General features: G+C 40.9%; 1 long non-coding RNA gene across 1 annotated transcript; it reads right to left on the minus strand.

Annotated features, from left to right (window-relative positions):
* Positions 1-11,488: 11,488 nt before the first annotated feature.
* Positions 11,489-22,350, minus strand: LOC125933875 (uncharacterized). The gene is made up of 4 exons (XR_007461135.1): positions 21,046-22,350; positions 18,191-18,276; positions 13,595-13,951; positions 11,489-12,863 (listed from the first exon to the last, which is right to left on the minus strand). It is a non-coding gene; the product is annotated as an uncharacterized LOC125933875 (long non-coding RNA).
* Between the last annotated feature and the right edge of the window lie 802 nt (positions 22,351-23,152).

Consider the following 23,152-nt stretch of genomic DNA (forward strand, 5'->3'; position numbering starts at 1 on the left):
CGCATAGATGAACACTACTCATTCTGAATCTTCAATGCAGATTTCTGTTTCCAGCTCAAGTCCTAACTGAACCACATGCACAGATCAGACACGTCTCAATCTCAAAGTGCCAAAGCGGCATCTTTCCTCTGCATCCGCTACCTCAATGAATGGAATTTACACTTTTGAGTCCTAATAAACAAACTTCCCCGTCAATACGCCCTTCCAATAAATCCGTTTCCTAGAACATCCTTGAATTCTCTTCCCTCTTCTCCATCCTCCCCCTGCCACTTTCACTCTGGTCATTGCCATTTCTCGCCCATTTCCCTCACTGTGGCCAGAGCGATCTTCCCAAAACCCAAGCATATCCCATCATCTTAATCACACAAAAGAAACCATATCTAACTAAACTCCCTTTCATGTCATGTAAAAGTACACTTACTGACCATATTTTATAGACAAAAAATATGCACATAAATGGCATCCTTTTTTTTTATTGAAGTATGATTGATATACAATGTTAGATTAGTTTCAGGTGTGCAACATAGTGATTCAATATTTACACACATTACAAAATGATCACGATGATAAGTCTAGTTACCATCTGTCACCATGCAAAATTGTTATAGTACTGACCATATTCTCTATGCTGTACTTTACATCCCTATGACTTATTTATTTTATAACTGGAAGTTTGTACCTCCTAATTTCCTTCACCGATTTTACCCATCCCCCCCACACTCCTCTCCTCTGGCAACCACCAGTTCGTTCTCCATATTTATGAGTCTATTTCTGTTTTGTTTTGTTTGTTCACTTGTTTTGCAAATTCCACGTATAAACACCATACGGTGTTTGTCTTTCTCTGACTTCTTTCACTTAGCGTTAATACCCTCTCTGTCCATCAATGTTGTCACTACATTGTATTCTGTTTAAGAAGAGGTTTGAGTTAAACAAAAGAAACAGTTGTCAGAAAGGAAGAGAGGCAGCTTTACAAAACATTTCCACACAGCTCATCAGTTCTAAGCTGTTAGTTGACGGTAAACATATGGGAGGAAACTACAATATAAGAGAGAGATTTAAGAGCCCCATAAAAAAATACCCATATTTTAAATAAGACATTTCCCAGACCCTCATACCTGGGTAAAATCAAAGGACATGCTCTGAGATGCCTTTCAGTTTTTAAGAAAGAAGTTAATCTTCCATTTCCCCCATCAATAACTCTGTGGTACTTTTACACCTGTCCACTCACACACATTACAGGGGGGTTCAGATCGAGTTCTCTAGCAGGGATAAATGCTCTGGGTTGAAGAGTTTGAAAGGATTGTGATTCAATCACAGAAACAGAAAACTACCTTACATCCTCTTCATGAGGAAGGTTAACTTCTGTATTGTATGAATTGCCCATCATGAAGAGCATCACATGAGAAATGAAAGTGGATTCTGTTAACAGAATTAAACACAAAGCAGAGTGATTTAATTATACATTCGTAGGCTCCTCAAATTGGCTCTGTCTTTTCTTGGCTCTTCCAGTTTTCAATAAATACACACTAAGAGTCACAACTTTGGAGTTTCTTGACAATTCCCAAACAAAATATTTAGATTCATTCATTTCTCTAAATTTATTTAGAGAAAAATGTTTAAAGGATGATGATGGACTGGACCTAGCCACATTCCAGGTAAGCAGGATATCTCAAATTTTCAAATTCACTTACTTATTTTTGACAAAATCCACAGTATATTCTCATTTACAGTAGTGTAAAATTAGAGGAAAAGTTCTTTTTTAGTATTGGTATTTGACCTTGAAGGTTAATAAACTCTCTAAAAACAAAAACAAGGGCGCCCGGGTGGCTCAGTTGGTTAAGCGTCTGACCTTGGCTCAGGTCATGATCTCCCAGTCCGTGAGTTCAAGCCCTGTGTCGGGCTCTGTGCTGACAGCTCAGAGCCTGGAGCCTGCTTCAGATTCTGTGTCTCCCTCTCACTCTCTCTGCCCCTCCATCTCTCTCTCTCTCTCTCTCTCTCTCTCTCTCAATAAATAAACTTTTAAAAAAGCAGAAATATTTTGATTGAGATTTTTATTTTTCATTGTCCTTCCATGCTTTGGAATCTTATCAAGATCCTGTTATAAATCTGCAAACTCACAGGTGTTGCCAGCAGCCCCTTAGATAAGTTGATCTTTGCTAAGCATAATTTTAAAGAATCGTTTTTAAAATGGGCCCATTAGCAGATCTTATTTGAATTCAATTTTCATAGTTCTGTTAATAATCAGAACACATGCTTTGGTTGCCATATCTCAAGCTCTTCAACCTCCCCAGAGACTCGTAAGGGTGGATACATTTATGGCCAAGTCACTACCCTGCCTGACTACCCAAACAAGATGATTTGGGCCAAAAGCATATAGAAGAATGAGGTTTGGTTCTCTTTCAAAAAAGGAAAATTAATCGCTATACTTTTTGTTCTAATTATGGGCATAACATGATTTCTTTTTATCCTCACCAGGAACTTGGAGACTATTTCAGATGCGACAGAAAACTTGAAGAAAAAAAAAATGCAATAGGAGAGCCATTCTGAAACATGACATTAGTACAACGTCAATTCCCTACCTAAATGCAACCAAAAAGATGAGGACAATATCTTTCTACAGTGGATAAAAATAAATAAATAAAACTTGTGAGTGAAAAGGAAAGCACTCTGAGAAGATGCATTTACAGAGGATTAACCTCTGCAAGGCTAATAAGATAGGGAAGGAAATGATAAGGAATTAAGACTGCATTTCTCCCTGCTGAGCCAGAGATAACTGCATCACCGCCAAGAATTTGTGTATGTGTTGCCTTCTATGAAAATCTATAGATATTTTTGCCCTATTTTTATGCATGTAGAATATGAACATTTTAAACACCACAAAACAGCCTTAATTGCAGATATTTTATTTAACTTTAACCTTTTAACAGGATCCATGCTCATTAAGATTTCATCTCTATATTACAGCTCTCCATTTAAGGCCCCTGGTACGTATGTCAATCCATGGCTATCTAGAGCAGTAACTGAAAATGTCAAAAGTGTAATTCTTCATTACAGCAGAAATAGAATTATAAAAATTAGATCTTCCAATTACAAATGACATTTACCACTCCAATCGAGGTTAGCCTTACATGTGGTTGGGGTCAGAGGGCGAAGGAGAATCAGCCTGTACTCCAAAATAACCCCAGCACAGGTCTACCATTGAGGTTTTGTTTCCACCTTTAGTAAATTCTTCCATTATCTTGGTTCTGAGTCATAGTAGCCACAATAATAGCTGTACTTTATTTCAGATTTTCTGTGCACCAAATACTGTGTTCAGCTCTTAACAATTGACCTAAAGGAGTCCTGAAGTCTGGACTAAAATCAGACTCCACATATTTGAACCCTGGCTCTTGGGAAAACTCCCTAACCTTGCTAAACTTCTGTTTTCTCAAGTGTGAAATGGGTTTGATTGTATCTATATCATAAGATTGCTGTAAAAACAATGAGAGAAGATGACCAAGAAAATTAAGGATTTTTCCTAAGATCACACTCAACTAAAGAAATGGAAGAATCCGATTCAAACCTAGTTCTGACAGCTCCAAATTTCCAAGTTCCCATAACTTTCCACTGTATCACACCACCGCTGAGGGTGGCCAGGATGTCATGCAGACAGAAGGTACCGAAGAGGAGCAAGACCAACACGAGCAGTATTTCTATTCCTGAGAGGAAATCCAGACCTGTGAGGTCCTGGGACAACCTAAAGCAGACAGACCCTGTTTGATGCTCAAACTATAGGAACTTCTGTTGGTGACATGTTGTTGGGTTGTACATACCACGGGGGTGGAGGAGTTTCTGACCAACAGTGCCTGACACACCATAGGAAATACACACACACACACACACACACACACACACACACAGGATTGAGGGTAAATAATGAGTCAACTAATGAACTCTAAGAAATTCTATCTAAGAAAGAGAAATACTCCTTCTTGCAGTGAAACATTTCACATCCCTTTCCCAACCTCAGCACCCTTCAAACACCCGGATACCTACATTTTATGACAGAAGATGAGGGGTACAATTGAAGCTGGGATGAGTTATGGTTCCTCTTGATTGTAAGCTCCATCAAAGTGGGATGATCATCAGTTTTTGTGACCACTGTACTCATACCAGCCAGCACATGCTGAGTTAACACTCAGTCAGTACTTCTTGAATTGAAATGAATTGAATTGAATTGAATTGAATTGAATCAAATTGCTACTGTGATCTTCCTCCACAGCACACAGATATTTGACCCTCCTGTTTTGTCTTGAACTCTCAACGTCTAGCAGTATGTAATTTGACATACATTTGGATCCCATCCACATTAAGCATCTGCGAGGCAAAGACCCAAAGCCACACAGATCAGACATAGCAACTCAGGGAAAATGGCAACATCCCACATCAAAGGCATGTGCATTCGTTTAAATGGCTCTGTTTAATATATAAGATAATGCAACTTGAATGGGGAGGTGTGATATTACATGATACTAATCTGGATTTAAATTTTTTTAATGCTTATTTTTATTTTTGAGAGAGACAGAGAGCAGGAGCAGGGGAGGGGCAGAAAGAGAGGGAGACACAGAATCTGAAGCAGGCTCCAGGCTCCCAGCTATCAGCACAGAGCCTGATGCGAGGCTTGAATCATGAACCTGAGATCACAACCTAAGCCAAAGTCGGACACTTAACCGACTGAGCCACGTAGGCACGCCGATACTAATCTGGATTTAAGATAGACTTTCCTCCTTCATGAAATCCAGAAAGAGTCTCACAGTGGCTTTTTCTTTGTAAGACATCACAGTCATCTGAAGACTTGACTGGGACAAAGGATTCATTTTCAAGGTGGTTTACTCACAAGTTGGTTCTCTTTGTAAGGTTCAGTTTCTCCCTAAAGAGACCTCTCCAGAGGCTGCAGCCCCCTTATCATGGTGCCTGGCTTCCTCTGGCTTTATGTGGTCCAAAGAGCAAGGTGGGAGCTGTGATCTTGTATGACCTAGCCCCAAAGCCACATGCCATCACTTTGCATCTTTGATACCATTTGGCAGGTTACCTACCACAGCTTTTCTCCCTAAAGTTAAGTTGAGGAAGCCAAAATCACATTGTTCATACGGCTATATAATTTCTGTAAAGCTTTTCAGAAATACACGTCAAAAACCTTAACAATGTTTATATTCTTTGACGGAATAATTCCACCTCTCAGAATCCATCCCAAAGAAATAGTCACAAATGCCAAGAAACACTTGTATTATGAGAGAAAAAGGGTTTTGTTGTTGTTGTTGTTTTATAAATACATAAAAGTTATAAATAAAAGACCCAGAATAACAAAATGGTTAACTAAATTCAGGTGCATCCCTTGATGCTAAGATTCACCTTTTCCCGCATTTTCACATCTCTGAACTTGGAATATGTCTTAGAGTAGTTAGCACCTTATTATCCCCAGCAGACACGCAGTAGGCAAAGAGTAGCTGTCAGTGCCATGAACTTGGTCACAGATGTTCATCTTCTCATTACCTCAGCTGAATCATGTACTTTGTTGGTACCACACACGTTGATTTCACTGCTACTTAAAACATCTTCCAAGTAACACTTCGATTCAGCACTGAGATGAAAAGTTTTGTGTACACAAAAAGGCATGTAAACAGAAGGGCAGGGGTCAGGTTTTTTATTAATGAGGCAAATATTCATCACAGGAGGAATGATCACTATTCCAGATTTTGTTCCAAAGCAAGCAAATCATGTAGGTACTTAATAAAACATAGGTAGACGAAACTGTGTTACATTTTGTTTTGTGAGGCATGCACTGTGTATGTATCTTTCATATGCCACACAACGCAACTGAAGGCAAAAGAACTGCCAAATCCCTGGATGAGATCAAAGAAATATTAAAGCTTTAAAAGGCTGGTGTGACCAACAAATGTTTCATGTAAGGTGACCATTAAGGATTTGTGTCACAGCTTAATTCCAAACAATTTGGGGGCGTCTGGGTGGTTCAGCTGGTTAAGCGTCCAACTCTTGACTTAGGCTCAGATCACGATCTCACGGTTCATGAGACCGAGCACCGTATCAGGCTATGCACTGAGTGTGGAGCCTACTTAGAATTCTCTCTCTCCTTCTCTCTCTGTCCCTCCCCCATTTACTCTCTCTCTCTCTCTCTCTCTCTCTCTCTCTCAAAATAAATAAACATTTTTAAAAATAATGATGATATTTACAAATATTAAAAACAGAGATGGAACTGTACCCTCCCAGCACTTATAACTTCCTTTGTAACCCGTTGCTGCTATCTACCTAAACCTTTTTTTTAATCCGTTTGTATTTCATATCTTTCTTCTTCTGTGAGAAGTACATTCTCTAGATTCACAAGCTTCAAGTTCTCCCTCCTGCATGGTGCTGCTGGATCAGGCCAGTGCATGTCAACGCAACCTATATTCTTCACACTTTTGTGATCTGTAATAAACCTTTTGCAGGCTTTGCTATTCCAGCCACAAATGCTGGTTTATTAGTTTTTTTCTCCAAATATTGAAACTCTTTCAGAAAACTTAAGGACTTTTCCAGTACTTAATCATTATTCTGACCTCCCCACCCTAAGCCATTCTGAGAGCAGATCTACAGCAGGCCAAGTATATGCCCAACTTATTTATCCAGTTGTGACATCTTTCCATGTTTTTCCTATATGACAGAAACTAAGAGGAATAAAAGAGGAAATACATCTTTTCCTGGGCATTTGAGTGATCAAAGGGCCTTTTACCTGGCATAGTTTGCAACCATGGGCTTTTGGATAGTAACTTTAACTTAATTTAATCTTTCTCTCTGCCTTGGATCTTTCTAAGTTTTATTGCGTTTGCAAAATCCAGCTCTTTCTTCTTTTCTCCCTCTCACTCTTCTTCTACAGCCAAAACAAATTGTGATCAATTGCCAGAGGCAATCTTGGATCGCAAACAGGAAGCAGGATGGATCCCCACTTGCCATGTTTGGGCTCTTCATCATCAACGCTGACAGAAGACTTTCCCCAAAGCAGCATATCCTTTTGTCTCTGCAGTTAGCAAGTTTCCACCCTTGTGCCTCATACATTCTTCTGTCACTTACCAAATCTGATGTGGCCCCGCTGCAGATGTGGTAAGGGTATCAGAGTATCACCCATCAATTCTACCGTCAAGGCGACCATGCCCCAAACTACGCTCTCCCACTGGCACCACCGATCAGCCAAGTCCCTAAATCCAAAGTTACTTCCAGAAGTTGTTTCCATTTACTTTCTTCTACAGGTAAATTCATCTGACGGTATAATTTCAACCCATTTAGGCATTTAACCTGCAGCCCATAAGCACATTCGACTGCCTGTCTGTGTCCTACTCCCATCCCCAACTAGTTCAAATAATAAATACATAAAATCAGGCTTTCATGCTACATATTTACTCCTAATAATAACTATGTCTGATTGGTCTGAGATTGAAGTTCAAGACTTATTTTGCTGGAGCTAGACTTTTCCCAGAGACTTGGACACAGAGGCACAGCGGAGTAAGACGAGATGCAGGGGCGCCACAGTAATAGAGAGCTCATTTCAAATCAGAGACATAGCACATCTGCTTGGTGCAGGGAGAGGCTCATCCAGGACACAGATTTGGGGGAGGAGGCAGAAGGGTCTGCTAGAAGTGTCTCGTCACCATTACATTAAGACCTAGACTTTGTAAAGTCAGAATTTGCCAAAAATAGTCATAGAAGGATATATTTCATTGCTCTGTCATGTGTGAGACGTTCATTAGCATTTCATGCAGGCAGGCAGAAAATTTCTGGAGAAGCGGAGAAATCACATTCCCAGCTCATTCCCCACGAAGCACTGCAAATTTGGCATTTCTGCGCAGGAGGAAACCATACCCTGCTGGCAACAGACTCATCATCAACCCAACTCACAATGAAAACACAAAGAAAGCAAAACACCCCTGCATCTTTATTGCTCTCAGTACCTGGTAAGTATTTATCAGACTCAGGAACATTTCCTGGAATCATTACATCAAGTCTCTTTTCACCTGAAGTACCATGCTCCCTACCTGAATTCCGTTCAAGTCATTGGAACAGAGGTATAATTAGCTTCTTTAATGATCAACATACCAGGAATCTGCAAAAGTGGGGAAGGAGAGGAGGAATGGCCTTATTGTGGCCAGAGCCCCGGGGGGGGAGGCTGGGTGTCATCTGTGCCTCGGCCCCATTCGCTCCACCCTTTTCCAGAGTGGGGTCCTCTCTAACCTAACAGGCTAAGCTGCCACCCAGCACCAAGTGATAAACAGCCTTGATGCTGAATTTGACTTGCACCTTTGAGGTTATGTTGGTGCTCCTTGCTCTGCAAGTCTCTTGATTATCTATGGCAACACAGAACTGATGAAGTGCATGAAGGCCAGCACTTCAAATATTTGACCTCACTTTCCATCATACCTTTTAGCAGAACTGATTAACAAGGAACAAAGTGGGCAGTTTTAAACTTTACCTCTTCCTCCTTTAATGGCCCTGCTTCTGGTGGAAGAGTAATAAACAGCGGCGATCTAAAGGCCGTGTGTCCAAGGGGACAGGCTGGATAATCAACGTCTGAATTCTGAGGAGTCCGTTATGCACCTGCACCCACCCGGAAGGGGAAGGCTTTGTCTCGTGGTGGCCTGGAAGGGCCAGTCTGTGGCCTGAACAGTGCTTTGCATTACAAATTTATGCCGATAGAGAGGACAAAATAAAAAACTATTACACTGTCTTAAGTGCATGTCTTTGAATTGACTTTCTGTCACCTGCCTCTCAGCGACCTCATGTTGCTGCTGGCAGAAGACTGACTGCCACTGTCACTGTCCCCTCCACGCTGACATCTCAGATCATTGCACCAAACCTCACCACCCTGTCTTTTAATTCTGTGTCAGGATTTATTCTGCCTCATCCAGTCCTAACAGTTCATCACTGAAAACAATAAAAATCAAAACGAACGACCCGAGAATATTAGTTAGTTATCTAAAAACCAAGTTTTTTACAGAACATTCAGTGACATGGGGAAATGCTCATATATAATGTTAAGTGAAAAAACCAGGAGACAAAATTATGTATATGCAACACGATCTGATTTAATTATATGTATATGCATGTGTGTATAATTCCACAATATTAATCTATTTTTTAAGTGTTGGTTTATTTATTTTTATTTTTTATTTTTAAATGTTTATTTATTTTTGAGAGAGCACGAGCAGGGGAGGGGCAGAGAGAGAGGGAGACAGAAGATCCAAAGTGGGCTCTGAGCTCAAACCGGAACCGTGAGATCATGACCTGAGCTAAAGTCGAACACTCAACGACTGAGCCGCCCAGGCGTCCCCACAATATTAATCTTGATCATTTCTTGACAATGTCGTTAAAAGCAATTTTAATTTCCTTCCTTATGCTTTCAAAACTTTACTAAATTGTGCATGTATTATTTTTATAGGCAGAAAGAAAATAATCTTTTCAAACTGCTCTGCAGATGTAAACTATTCCTCAGCTTAACCCTGTATTTTTATTGTTGATTCATACTATATTCTACTGCACTAACTTCACAACCCCATCAGCTAGATTCCCAAAGTTCCACCCGCATGGCTCAACTCTGTAGCATCCAGAATGCACATGAAGCAAGCAGCTGACTTATGGGTGACTTCTCAAGACGTCATGTGTCAGGAAGCAGAATGAGCCAGAAGAACTGGCTTCTAGTCCCCATCCTTCCCCTAATAGTAATGCAAGGACCTTGGAAATCCCTCTGAGCCAACTTCTCCCATATATGAACTGAAAGGTTGAGCTGGATGACCCAAGGGCCCATCTTGCTTGAAATTTCTGCTTTTCATGAGCTGCCGACCTAACTGCAGCAGAAGGTTCCAGTCACCATGAGTGTGAGGTTACTGCAAAGAAGCTCATGAGGCAAATGATTCTCATTCAACAGGAAGTGGTGAAAGCCAAGAGTCATAAATATCCAAATATATGTGCTGTTTTATCTCAGAACAAATCTCTCAGGCAAAACAAATCTATTTTGCCTGAGAATCATTTGCCTCAAGAGCAAAACTTTGCAGTAACCTCACACTCATGGTGACTATTTACATTTACAGATGTAAATACAGCCCAAATATCTACAGTAGTGAAAATGGAGGGTGAAGGAGGGGTTCAGAAAAGAGATCAGTAAGGCAGTCTTTCAGAAACATCAAATTATATAATGTCCCAAACATAGACAAGGAGTTCACTGCACACCCAAAATTTAAGTATAATAAAGTCTGAATTCACCTGAATCATTAAGTGACTCAAGGATAAATACCAGGAATGATTACAATAATCTGAATCTGGACATTTAGTCATAGAAAATATAACCTTTAACTTGGATGAGATTACTGACATGTTAATTTCTTTTTTTTTTATGTTAGTTAATTTCTTAAAATTATGCAAGTCATACATAAATTCACCGTAATATAAAATTCAAACAACATAGATGAACACAGGATAAGAACATGAAAGTTCCCCTCTGGTCTTACCTTCTGGCATCCCACATCTCTGCCCACAGACGACCTACATTGTAGACCCTTTTTGTTTTAAATGTGCATATCTTCACACGGTTCCTACCTATCTCTCCCAAAGCACTACAAGAATATCTATAAATATCAGATGTCTTTGTTCTGTCACATTTAACCAAAAACTTGACAAATTTCTTATTAAAATGAAATCATTCCTTTTCAAAGAAGAATCCATTCTTTGGATTCTACAATGGATTCTAGCCATTTTTCCCTATCTGTTAATCTTCCTATCTGTAAAATAACAAACAAATCAACACGGATATTAAAGGAAGAAATGCTACTGGGACAGCAAAAACAGCACAGAAGCCTCTCTGTGTGCACAGCTTCTGACCTCCCAGACACAGACATATGCAGACCTTCACTAGCTCAGACTCTTGAAGCTCCGAAGATGCCCCCAGCTTAGTTACCATCTGAAAACACATCCAGTCTGTGGGAGCTTCTGGAAAACAGTATCACAGCCCTTCCTTCTCCACCCTTCCTCTCAGTCTCAACTCTTCCTTCTCTGCAAAACTACTCCCAGGCAGAGCTGCAGTACAAGAAAAATCAGGTATTCTGGAGGAGCGAGAAGCCCAGAGATGCCTCTCAGATTAGAGATCAGTCCCGAAGCTCTCATTATTTAAATGCTGACATGGAAAATGTATTACTGGAAGCCCAAGTTTGTGGAAAATCTGAAACTCGATGAAGGTTTTTTAGCGATCGCTTATGTGTGGAGACAATAGAAAATGAAATAATTTAAAAAATGAAATATAGTTAACCAAACAGCACACATCCAAAACATTATTGAGCTCAGAGAAGGGAAATGATGGAAATGATGCTTTTTCTTAACACAGAGGAAATATGCTGTATCTACTAATAAGAAATATTTATTGAGTGCTTACTATCCTAAGCATTTTACATAAGTTAAACACTTTAATTTCACAACAAACCTACAGGAAAGTATTATTATCATCTCCATTTCAAAGATGAGGAAACTAAAGAACAGAGAGCTAGTAAGCTTCATCTCCAGGATCTGGGCTCTCCCTCCCAGTAGTAAAATGGCTGCAGCAGTGTCAGCCCTCACATCTCCTCTCTATACCATCCAGAGGAAGAGAAGGTCTCTTCTAGAATTCACACTCTCATTGGCCTGATGGTGTCACATGCTCTTCCCATGTGGACAGGGAGACTGGGATATGCCAATGAGACTAAGCCTAACAGAGCCACCTGAATAGGTAACTGGAGGCAGGGTCAATGTCACCGAAACTTCCTGGCTGAAAATGGAGGTAGTAGGAAAAGGGAGATAATGGATCCTGGAGAAGTGGCCTTCTCTGAAATGTCTACCATAGTATTCATCAACCAGAAAAAGCAGCACAGAAAATTTCTCCAATGGTACCATTATAAACATCCTCCAACTTGAAACTATTAACTCTTATTGGCACTATTTGTTCTGGAACAGTATGTCCTCCAGCAATTACTTTTTAAACAAAAGTCAAATTTTTATTCTATCCTTTGTTCCCCAGAATCAATTTCTCCCAGAGACAAAGGTAGATTTGTAACACATGCTGGGCACTCTCAGGAACATAGGCGATAATACTTTATCGGAAAATTTGACAGTGCAGAACCAGGACTACCTTATACCTTTCGATTAGAGGAAAAGGATGATTTCAAATAAGAAGATTCTTTCTACCTAGTCGTCTTTTATGCATGTGTTATTTCACCCCTGAGTTAAGGACTTAGTGCTTTGCTTACACACAAGCAAAGCACACAACTGAAATCAAGAACTGTATGAGTCCTTATGAAGTACTCAGAACTATCTCTGCTTTTATTCTAAACAGATAATTAGCTACCCAATTTCAAAGATGTTCTCAAATGAAGATGCCACCGTGTTCCTCGGGAACACATTTTAAAGTTTAATGATCTTTACTATCAGCAGGACGCCCGTATTGAAACTACCATTGAATTCAATTTGATACAATGAATATTTGTTGACTATGGAGTACCTACTACGTGACCATCCTGAGGCTCCCACCCGTGTCTCAGCAGAAAACATCCTCCCCATTAGCCTTCACAAACCAGAAGACCAGGGCCAGTTGTCCACAAGTTAATCAACATATACGCATTTGAGTAGCCGTGCTAGGAAAAGTGACATGCAAACAAGCGTAAACATTGTCTTCAACCTCACCTCCCCAGGATACTTGTTTGCATTTCATTTTCCCGGTCCTCATGTTTCCATGGCTTTCCTCTGAACCTCCTGCTGGTTTTCCACTGCTGTGATAAATAGATATCTCACAATTGAACTCGGAAGCAACCAAATGGATCCTAGGAAAAAAAAACAGTGGCTTATTTGGGGAAACAGATTCCCAACCACAACCCTTTTACATTAAGTTGTGCTTAAATGCAAAAGAAAAATAAATACAAAACACTGAAAGAGTAAACATAACAGATATCAACTAATAATCCAGGGAGCAACACTCCATATCATTAGTACCAGGCATGACTAATCTGATAAAGCCCTCAGCTCACACCAGCTGTCCATAATCAGAATAGACTAGCAACCATTCCCAGGCCTACAGTGGGCACACAAGCTGCTGAGAAGGGCTGATTCTATCAAAGCCTAAGCAGCTCCAAAGTTCATTCGGTTCTGCTCCTGGACAAGCTTCAAAACCATTTTAGACCTCTCCAAGGGGTGGTAAAGCTCCAGAGCAGGTGTATTAGGGAGTGATTGAAGTCATCTCATTTAATGCGAGAATCCCTTTACAACCATGGCCAGCCATTGATCCAGCACGGTGGAGCAGGGCAGGGCCACGCCTGTGACCTTGGCCATGTTCCCAGTACTGGGAAGCCGTCCCCACCACAGTGTGTCCAACCCTCCTTCCGGTGACAGGGCTTCAAACAGAGGAAGACCGCTCTCATGGGCCCTAAGTCACAGCTCCCGCTGTCTTCTTCATAGAATATCTGACAGCCTGCATACAGTTTGCATCTCTCTCTCCTTGTCACTTTGCTTAAGCAAGTTCTGTGATACAAAATCTAGACTTTTTGCAAAAACTTACCTACTTCCTTTTCTGTCATATTCCTTGTGTGAAAGGTGTTTATATTTACTTTGTACTCACTCCGAGTTGAACGAGTGAGTGCACCAGTATACATCATAAGAAGTCTTTAACCTGAGGATGCCCTTTTTGTCATGAATCAACATTTATGCTGCTTTGTGCCTATTTAAACTATGCTCTGCCCGTTTCCTCTGCCTTTGAGTCTCTCTGTATTTCGTCTTCTCCACTCAGCCCTTCTTGCCCTGTGGATTAAGGTCAGGTAGCAAATGCCTCTCTTCTACATCATCTAATTGATCGTGCTGGTGTGACATTTCAATCTCTGCTTCATCGGGAGAAGCAGCTTCATGTGACATGGCAATGCTGTGGGGGAAAAAACAGAAATAGAGAAAGCCTATTAACCTTCAGAAAATGATAGTACATTTTGTGCTTCTTTTACCACCCGATTATTTTCTAAGCAGTAAAACCTTCAATTCATTAAGCCTTAGGTGGGTAAGTGATGCTTTATCCAACAGAGAACATGAGATACCACTTTTAAGTGATTTTCTGACATTCACACACACTGGGAGAGATTGGACCGATGACCAACTATGAAAACCACAGACCTGAGTTCCCAACACTGAGGTGCTCTGTCTACACATTTCTACATTGACATTTACGCAAAGAACAGCAACGTGTAACTCCAAAAGGCAAAATTCAGACCTCATCTGAAAGACCTGGGATTATAACCCAAAGTACCCAATATAGACACAGTTTCTACTGTGTGTGGAAGCTTTACTTAACTCACTTATCCTTACAAACATCCTGTCAACATCTGGAAGATGGGCTCCATTTTACAGGTGAGATCCTTGAGGTGTGGACACCTGTGACTTGTTGAAGCTTACGTGTACAATGGAACTAAATTAAAAACAAATCGGTCACTGAATCAGCATAACACATCAAGTGTTTCTCATAATCCCTCCTCTCTGAGATCTAATATTACAAAATGAACTTCTGCTTTTACCTACCCGAGATTTTGACAAGCAATTAAAAGCAATAATCACGGGGCAGGCTGGGTGGCTCAGCGGGTTAAGCGTCCGACATCCGACGTCAGCTCATGATCTCGTGGTTCAGGACTTCGAGCCCTGCGTCAGACTCTGTGCTGACAGCTCCGAGCCTGGAGCCTGCTTCGGAGTCTGTGTCTCCCTCTCTCCCTGGCCCTCCCCTACTTACACTCTGTCTCTGACTCTCTCAAAAATTAAACATTTTTTAAAAAAAATTTTTAAAAAGAAAAAAGAAAAGAAAAGAAAAGAAACAGGAGAATAAGGATTCCAAGAAGGCTGCCAACATATGCTCTGAAGGATATGTCATGAGGACACTGCCTTGCAGCCAACCCTGACCTGGGCCTCAGTGGCTTGAGGGCAAGAGAGAAGCCATCATGTTCTGCTCTTCACGCAGGAACACACCACAGGGCTGTCGTAGCATCTGCTGGTGGCCACTGGTCCGGCTGCTGCTTGCTGCAGAGACCTGACTCCAAAGACCTCTCTCCACTGCGAATATAGGACCATCCGAAATATGGAAGCCCTAAGACAGTATCCAATTTTCCAGTATCTCTGGGTTGAGGTATGAAAGCCCATTCTTTTAAAAATGTTCCAGGGAGAGGGAGAGACATTTTTGTTTTCTTTCTGGTTTTCTGAGAGGATTGAGAAGTTTCCCTCTGAAATTTTTGTCAAAAAAAAAAAGAAGAAGAAGAAGAGGAAATCCTTGGGTTGGGGATGCTATTGTCCTTCTGAAATTCTGTGGGTAGTTTCGAACCTTCACACCACTTGCTCCCGTATTGATCACATGAACATCGTGAACCTTTTTTAGGTAATCAAGCACAGAACAATTTTCTAATCTCTGCTTTGCCATTTTCTTTATAATTGTAGGCTAGTGACATATGTTCTCTCATCTGTAAAATGGTGATAATATTAGCCTACTCCAGGGAGATTTTGTGAGAATCATAGAAGAAAAGCCTTTAAACCCAGTTATAGCAACCACCCCCATAGACAAAAGTTGCTAAGGGATTGGGGAGGGGTGGGAGGGAGCACAGAGGGAGTAGGATGATAGGAGGAAACTCCGAGAAAGCAGCCCAGCCCACTTCTCCCCCAGTGATAGCATCCCAGCTTATTTTCCCCTAATACAAACTCTCTTTTACGATCTCGGTCTTCTGACCCAGCAGTTTCTCCATCAGACCTCCTCCAGGTCCCAGAGACTATTATTTCCACATTAAGTACCCTTGTTTAAGATTTTGTTTGAGATTCTCACATTTCTATATATGCCTTGCTGCTTTCCAGACTACACAAAATATGCTAATGCCACGGTTAAAGATCCTTTCATTAAGAAAATTATAGTAATGTGGAATCTGTTGATTTTTCACCTTGGACATCAATTATATTACTGTCCATTTCCTGTTTTAGTTTTACAATGGTTGACAAGCTCCTAAGCCCCATATCAGTAGTAAAGGCAAAGCTGGTCTACAGGGCTGACCATCTGGTAATTCTTATACAGCCAGCCAGCCTCAGAAGTAAAAGTATTATCCAACATTGGAGAGCTAAGGAAAACAAAACAAACAAACCTCTGAACCCCAATATGGCAGAATTTTGAAAAAATAAAACCATACCTTGGTTGGATCTTTTTTTTAATGTTTATTTGTTTTTGAGACAGAGAGAGACAGAAGCGCAGAGAATCCGAAGCAGGCTCCAGGCTCTGACCTGTCAGCACAGAGCCCATCGCAGGGCTCAAACCCACAAACCATGAGATCGTGACCTGAGCCAAAGTCGGACACTTAACCGACTGAGCCACCCAGGCACCCCTTGGTTGGATTTAAAAGGAAATTACCTAGGGGAGCCTGAGTGGCTCAGTTAATTAAGTGTCCGACTCCATTCACCTCAGGTCATGATCTCACGGTTCCTGAGATCAAGCCCAGGTTCCTGAGATCAAGCCCAGTGTTAGGCCCCACCCGGAGAGTTTGGAGCCTGCTTAGGATTTTTCTCTTCTCTCTCTCTCTCTCTCTCTCTCTCTCTCTCTCTCTCTCTCTGCCTTTCCCCCTGCTGTGCACACACACTCTCTTTCTCTCTCTCTCTCTTAAAATAAATAAACATTTTTAAAAAGAAAAAGAAAAAAATGAAAAGAAATCACCTAAAGAAAAGAATATTTCTTTCGGTCCACTCAAATTCATAACATCTAACTCTACTGAAAGCACTTAGTTTGCAGTGAATGTGTATCAGTGATTATAGGTCAAGCCATTAACAGAAACTCAGGATTCAAATGTAACAACTTAGAATTTGCCTTTTTTTTTTTTACCATAAATGTCAGTGTTCTCATAGAAACAAAAACAGAAGACAAAACAAACGTCAGGGTTTTCAAATTATTGGAATATGTTTTAATAGAAATCACTCTAAAAAAGTTAACTGTATTTGTATATGAATTGAATGTGTATTAGGGGAAGGTAACTGTATTTGTATATGAATTGAATGTGATTACCCCACTTTTTAATTAAATTTTAGTATCTATGGTGAATTTGATCAAGATTTTTAACCATAAATATAGCTAAATAACAACTATTTCTAGAAACAAACCCAAGACAAAAGATATACTCCTCAAGTACAAAATCTGATAATTTTTTAGTCTAGCTTCGCAAGCCTCAAAAAATGACCTAGACTGGATAATTATATATTCATTCCCCTCTTCCTTTCCAACTACCTACCTGCCTTGTGTCACAAGCCAGACTCTTCTACACTTGTGACCCTTTTCCTTTCAAAAGACCGGTGGTCCTACAGTAATTTCAACCCCTCCCTCTCTCTGCATTTCCATCCACCTTTTCAACAAGTATCAAATTAATGATCTGTTCATCTCTAAGTCACCATTGAGGCACCCCATAAATCAACAGATGTGCTTTTGATTCAATACATTACCCTCTCTCCTTCTCTGCTAGACGTATAAAAGAAATCATTCAGATTAGGGAAATTATTTCCAGAAGAGAATCATCAAAACGGTGTTTCACAGCATTCAAAATCCACATCAGGTCTGTAAAACTTTGGTTGTAAAGTATTGGTTAAGTGCTACCATTGCAAGATACTATTTGAAAGTAGCATAGGCCTATGTATATACACAAATGCATATAATATGTGTATTATAATATAATATGCATTATTTGCATATGCATATATAATAACTTAAATCAAATGTAAAGACACAAATATAAACGATGGCAGTAGAGATTTACATGCGTGTGTGTTTAATATTTTTGGCAGCTCAGTATTCCCATCTCCTTCCTGTAGGACACACATTTTCTTTTGGAGAATTACTTCTTTCCCATTATATTGTATTGGCAGAACAGTAAATCCAATGCCTCAATCCCACTGAGAATGTCACATTAACCAGCTTTCCCCACACTTCCTTGGAAAAGCCAGAAGCCCAGAATATCAGCTGTTGTCTTCTAGGATTTGCATCTTATGTGAGAGACACTGAGATGGAAAAAGCTGTTGGAATTCCATAGTTCTCACCCATGGTGCCTGGACATGATTGTTCCTGGTCTGGAAACACTCCCAGCACCCAGAGCAGCCTTAAGTAATGACTTACCAAGCCTGAGTCTCAGCTTTCCAGTTGATGTGCTGAGTTCCTGATAAATTTCCCTTCTTAAATTGTCCAAAATCATCTTCTGTTGCCTGTAACCCAACGACCCCAATCATTACAGTTACTTACGAAACAAACACTGAGTAAGAACACACATTAAATATATTATTTACATTCGGGGTGATTAGTATATATGTATAGATGCATTTTGTTGATCAATGAGTAAAGAGGATCAGGGAAGTTGAATTCTCAGGCAGGAAGGTTTTCATGAGCTCTGTCCAGGAGAATAAAAGCTGAGAAAATATCTTTGTGTGTGTGTGTGTGTGTGTGTGTTTCAGATACCATACATATATATAACCAGTGGTATGTTCTGAAATTTTATTAATACCTTCAATGGAACAACAATTAAAGTTGGCAGCAAGGATGTTCAGGGAGAACTCCACTAGCAAAAAAGTCAGTTGCCTTTCTGTGTTGAAAAATTTTGTATTTTATGCAGCCAGTTAAAAGAACATCTCATCCAACTATTCAATATATGTGAGTTTACTATGCACAAATGGCTACGGATATTTATCATCCGCCCTTTGTGATCTTTTTTAACAGCTACTAACTATCCTGATGTGCCCATATCACCCCGTTAGGAGATTTCTTCGCTTTGTTGATGCAGAGCATTAACTTAATGTTGCAGAATTTAAGGTCTTCTCTTTTATAAACTTATCATATCCTTTTTCTCCCTGTGCAGTTAAGTCTGGTTTAATTATCTCCCAGAAATCAGTAAAGGTACTGTTTTTGCCTTTGCTTGCCCTTAATCCTTATCTGATTAAAGTGTCACATGCTTAATTGGGCTGTGTGTACCTCAGCCTCTTCAATTCCAAATATCGAGGGTGGCAGCGGGACCCCTAGGACTGGCAAACGGCTCACAGATAAGCAGCAAATGCGAGTAGTGCACAAAATACCAGTCCCTCTTCTTGGTGCCACCCTGCACTGCCACCCCACCCCACCCCCATCTCTTCTCTTTCGCCCATCCAGCAAGGAAAGAGGAGAGATTTTCAGAAATGGAGAGGGTGTTTGACACCTATTACTCTCCGTTCAACAGGCTGGGATCTTTTCAATCTTGCAAGTCTTTGAAAAGAGTTCAAGTGCTATTTGATTGAAGCCTTGCAGTACTGACAAGACAGGGCTCACTAAAAACCTCAGCACCTGAAAAGGAAAAAGAAAAACATAGGCCCCTCTCAACACATATTTTTAAAGAAAGTATGGATATTATTGTGATCCTTTTACCAGTGAGTGAACTTTGAAGATGCCAACAGAGAGAAGGAGGGGAGGAAGGAGGAATGAGAAGGAGAGGGTAGGGGCAGGGAGAGAGAGAATTTCTCTTGCTTCCAAGTGGGAACAATATTCCATCAAAGTTCTTTTCCCACCAGTAGGTATATCCCGGGCCTCCATGACAAAAGGCACAACTGTGACATAAAGTTGGTGGAGGAGATGACTGGTTTCAACATTACCCTCAGAGCTGGTTTCCTGTGGGGCCATCATAACAAAGCACCACAAAATGGGTAGCTTAAAACAACAGACATTTTTTCTCTCAGTGTGGAGGCTGGAAGTCTGAAGTCAAGGTGTTGGCAGGGCTGGTTCCTTCTGGAAGCTCTGAGGGAGAATCCATCCCATGCCTTTCTCCTCACTTGCCAACAGCCCCTGGCATTCTGTGGCTCACAGCTGATTCATTCCAATCTGTGCCTCTGTCATCACATAGCACTCTCCCTGTGTGTCTGTGTGCACAAATGTGCTTCTTCTTACAAGCACACCAGTGAATTAGGACCCACTGTAATCCAGGATGACCTCAACTGAACTTGACTATATAAGCAAAGACCTTATTTCCAAATAAAGCCACATTCACAGGTACTAGAAGTTAGGATTTCAACATATCTCTTTGGGAAACACAAATGAACCCACAATACCCTCCATAAAGAAAGTAACCTTATGCTATTTCCAAGCTATTCAGTGTTCATCTTTGTATGTTCAACCGTTTCTAGAACCCGCAATGGTCCACAGTCAGTGGCGACTACTCATGGTGTGCCCTTGCATGGGTGTGCTGCCATAATTTAATTTAAACGTTATAGAGTAGAAGACGATGTGCTGTGAGTAAGAGGTAAGGAACATAATTCATCTGGATCCAAATAAAGGTGTTTGTTCACTAGAACCCATAAGAATTTTTGCCTTGTGGGTATATCAGAGGAGTTCAGGGCAATCAATCAGTCTACCAAAGTGGACACTACTGGGGCAAACTGGTGAGCAGTGTGGGGGTGGAGAAGAATGTTATACACACAGGAGGCATGATTATCCTGTGACAGAAACTGCACTGTAACTGTTATGCTGTTCTGAGACTCTCAATCTCTTCCAGTGTGCCATCAAATCTATTGATGCCAAACATCTTAAGAACCTCTGTTTTCAATTGGAAGTGTAGATCAAATGTTCCAATGTCATCATCTCTCCCACTAAATAATATCTTCATAATTTACCTATTGCTTAACTCAGTTGCATTGTCTAAAAACGAAAATCTCAGACTTAAAAGGGAAATTATTTGTGGCAGCTGAGAACTTTTTCAAATTTATCCAGTGATTTGTTTAATGGTTATAGGAAAATGGACCCCACTCAGGGCTTGGATAAAATCACCCAAATTCACCAGAAAAACATTGTTCTCAAGAATATACATCTCAAGGATGCATCTACAGCTTCTAAAGAGCCCCTAGGAGGATCTGCCCAGGATACAACCTCCAGAAATTGTTGGGGAATCAGAAATCCCATCAACAAGGATTTGTTCTGAAGATGAGTGAAGAGAAATCTGACACAATGGAAATACTCACCCCACACAAAAGTGAAGATCTTAGAGAGATTCCTTTATCAGGTATTTTTCCAACCAAGAGAGCTAGAAGTAAGCTCAGGAAAGGCACCTGCCGGAAAAACACAAAATGAAAGGCAAAGGTACCCAACAATGTCACCTCCTTCATATCTGTCCTGGAGGGCAGCCCTGTGACTCTTCTCCCCACGGAGCTTCTGGACAGCATGTTCCTCAATGACATTTTACATAACATGGATGATGGAGGGGACCCAGGAGGGAGGATATCTGCACAAATACTCTCTTAGAGGGAAAGTTACATTCAGTGGGGGGAAATGAGGGAAAGAGTAGAGATCAAGAGAAAAGAAAAGTGTTCTGCTTTTGCCCCAATGGTCAGCTTCTCCATCTCTCTTCCACCCTCTTCTCTAACCTGCTGACTGCTGAGTCTTATGTGTTTGATCCTGCAGGCCAAGTGAACATGAGGTCGAAAAATGGGAGCCCAAGGCCCAGTGGCCTTCCACCCCTGTCCACAGTCCACGGCAAAGCTATGAAGAAGATGTGCCCCGTGCCCTGCTGAGACTCTGGGTCAGGTGCAGAGATTTCACCAACTAAAAGCCAACCTATGAGACTCATAAGTTTACAGAAGGGAGAAGGACCCCAGACATGTGAACAGTGCTGACGCTCTCTCTCCTGACCACGCCTTTACTTCTCTGTCCTTCAGAAACCTGCTCCTATTTTGCTCCACAAAATACTCTAGCCAGAACTTTCAGGCCATTTTGCTGAGGCTATACCCAAAATAACACATCCCCTCTCACAGGACACTCTAATGCTGCCAAATTCGTTGTGCTTTTCAACATAGAGGTGCAGCAAAGCCACCTTGGGGTCAAGACCGCTGGCCACATTCCTAGTCTTTCCTAGACACACACTTGGACCTCTCACATCCAGTTCCCTTGGAGTTATATAGCTACAACATTGAACTCTAACAAGGGGATATAAGGGATGTGTACCACTCATAGGTCTGGTCCATGGAACTTCTGTGCACAGTAATCTGTGCTCTTTCCACATCCACTGTCCTCATGCAACAAACGAAACCACTTTGGAAGCCACACAGAGAGGATGGCAGAGCCACATGGCAGAGCGACAGGGTACAAGGAGGCTGGGTCTCTGAATCACCACTATGAAACTCTGATTAAAGAACACCTTTTTGGGGGTGCCTGGGTGGCTCAGTCCATTAAGCGTCCAACTCTTGGTTTTAGCTCAGGTCATGATCTCACAGTTCATGGGTTCAAGCCCCACAACAGGCTCTGCGTTGATGGCACAGAGCCTGCTTGGGATTCTCCCTCCCTCCCTCCCTCCCTCCCTCCCTCCCTCCCTCTACCCCCCCCCACTCATGCTATCTCTGCCTCTCTCAAAATAAATAAACAACAACAAAAAGACACCTTTAAGGGTATTATGTAAGCAAGTAATAAACTATTATGTGTGAGCCATTATACATTCTTTACTCCAATTTGTTTATTACTGCAATGAGTCTACCTTCATTAACATGTACCTTCTTTCTGAGGTGCCTACCACAGAAGCTGTGTGCTTTCTGACACTGTTTTTCACTAAAGCATTTCATTGGGCAATTGTGCTTCTTAAAACACTGCAGATGGCATAAGAAAGTCTTCCCCTATTGATAATAAAACCTTGTTAAATAATAGATGTCTATATTATCGTGCAGAGGAAATAGGGCAAGCTGTAGAGTCAGACTGAGTTTGATCTCTTTTCCACAATATTCTGCCCAGGTGATTAATATCAACTCACTTTATCTTTCTGATCCTAAACCCTTCTGTGTAATTGGAACAACTAATTATCCCAATTAATTATTAGGATAGAGTTGCAAAGAGTAGACTTTAAGGAGTAGAATCAAGGCACTTAATACAGTGCCTGGTACACAGTAGATTCTCAACAAATAGAAGCTATTCTTATCACTATTAACTATATTTACTAGTATTGACTCGATTGTACCCTTTAGGTACAGGAACAGTATCTGATTCATCCTTTTAACTCAGCATAAGTATGAGTTCCTAGAAGACATAGGTTATATCTCATTTATCTTTGTATCCCTACATCTAAAACAGTGATGGTTACTTCTG

Source organism: Panthera uncia, assembly GCF_023721935.1.
Source record: "Panthera uncia isolate 11264 chromosome A1 unlocalized genomic scaffold, Puncia_PCG_1.0 HiC_scaffold_16, whole genome shotgun sequence".
NCBI lineage: Eukaryota > Metazoa > Chordata > Mammalia > Carnivora > Felidae > Panthera > Panthera uncia.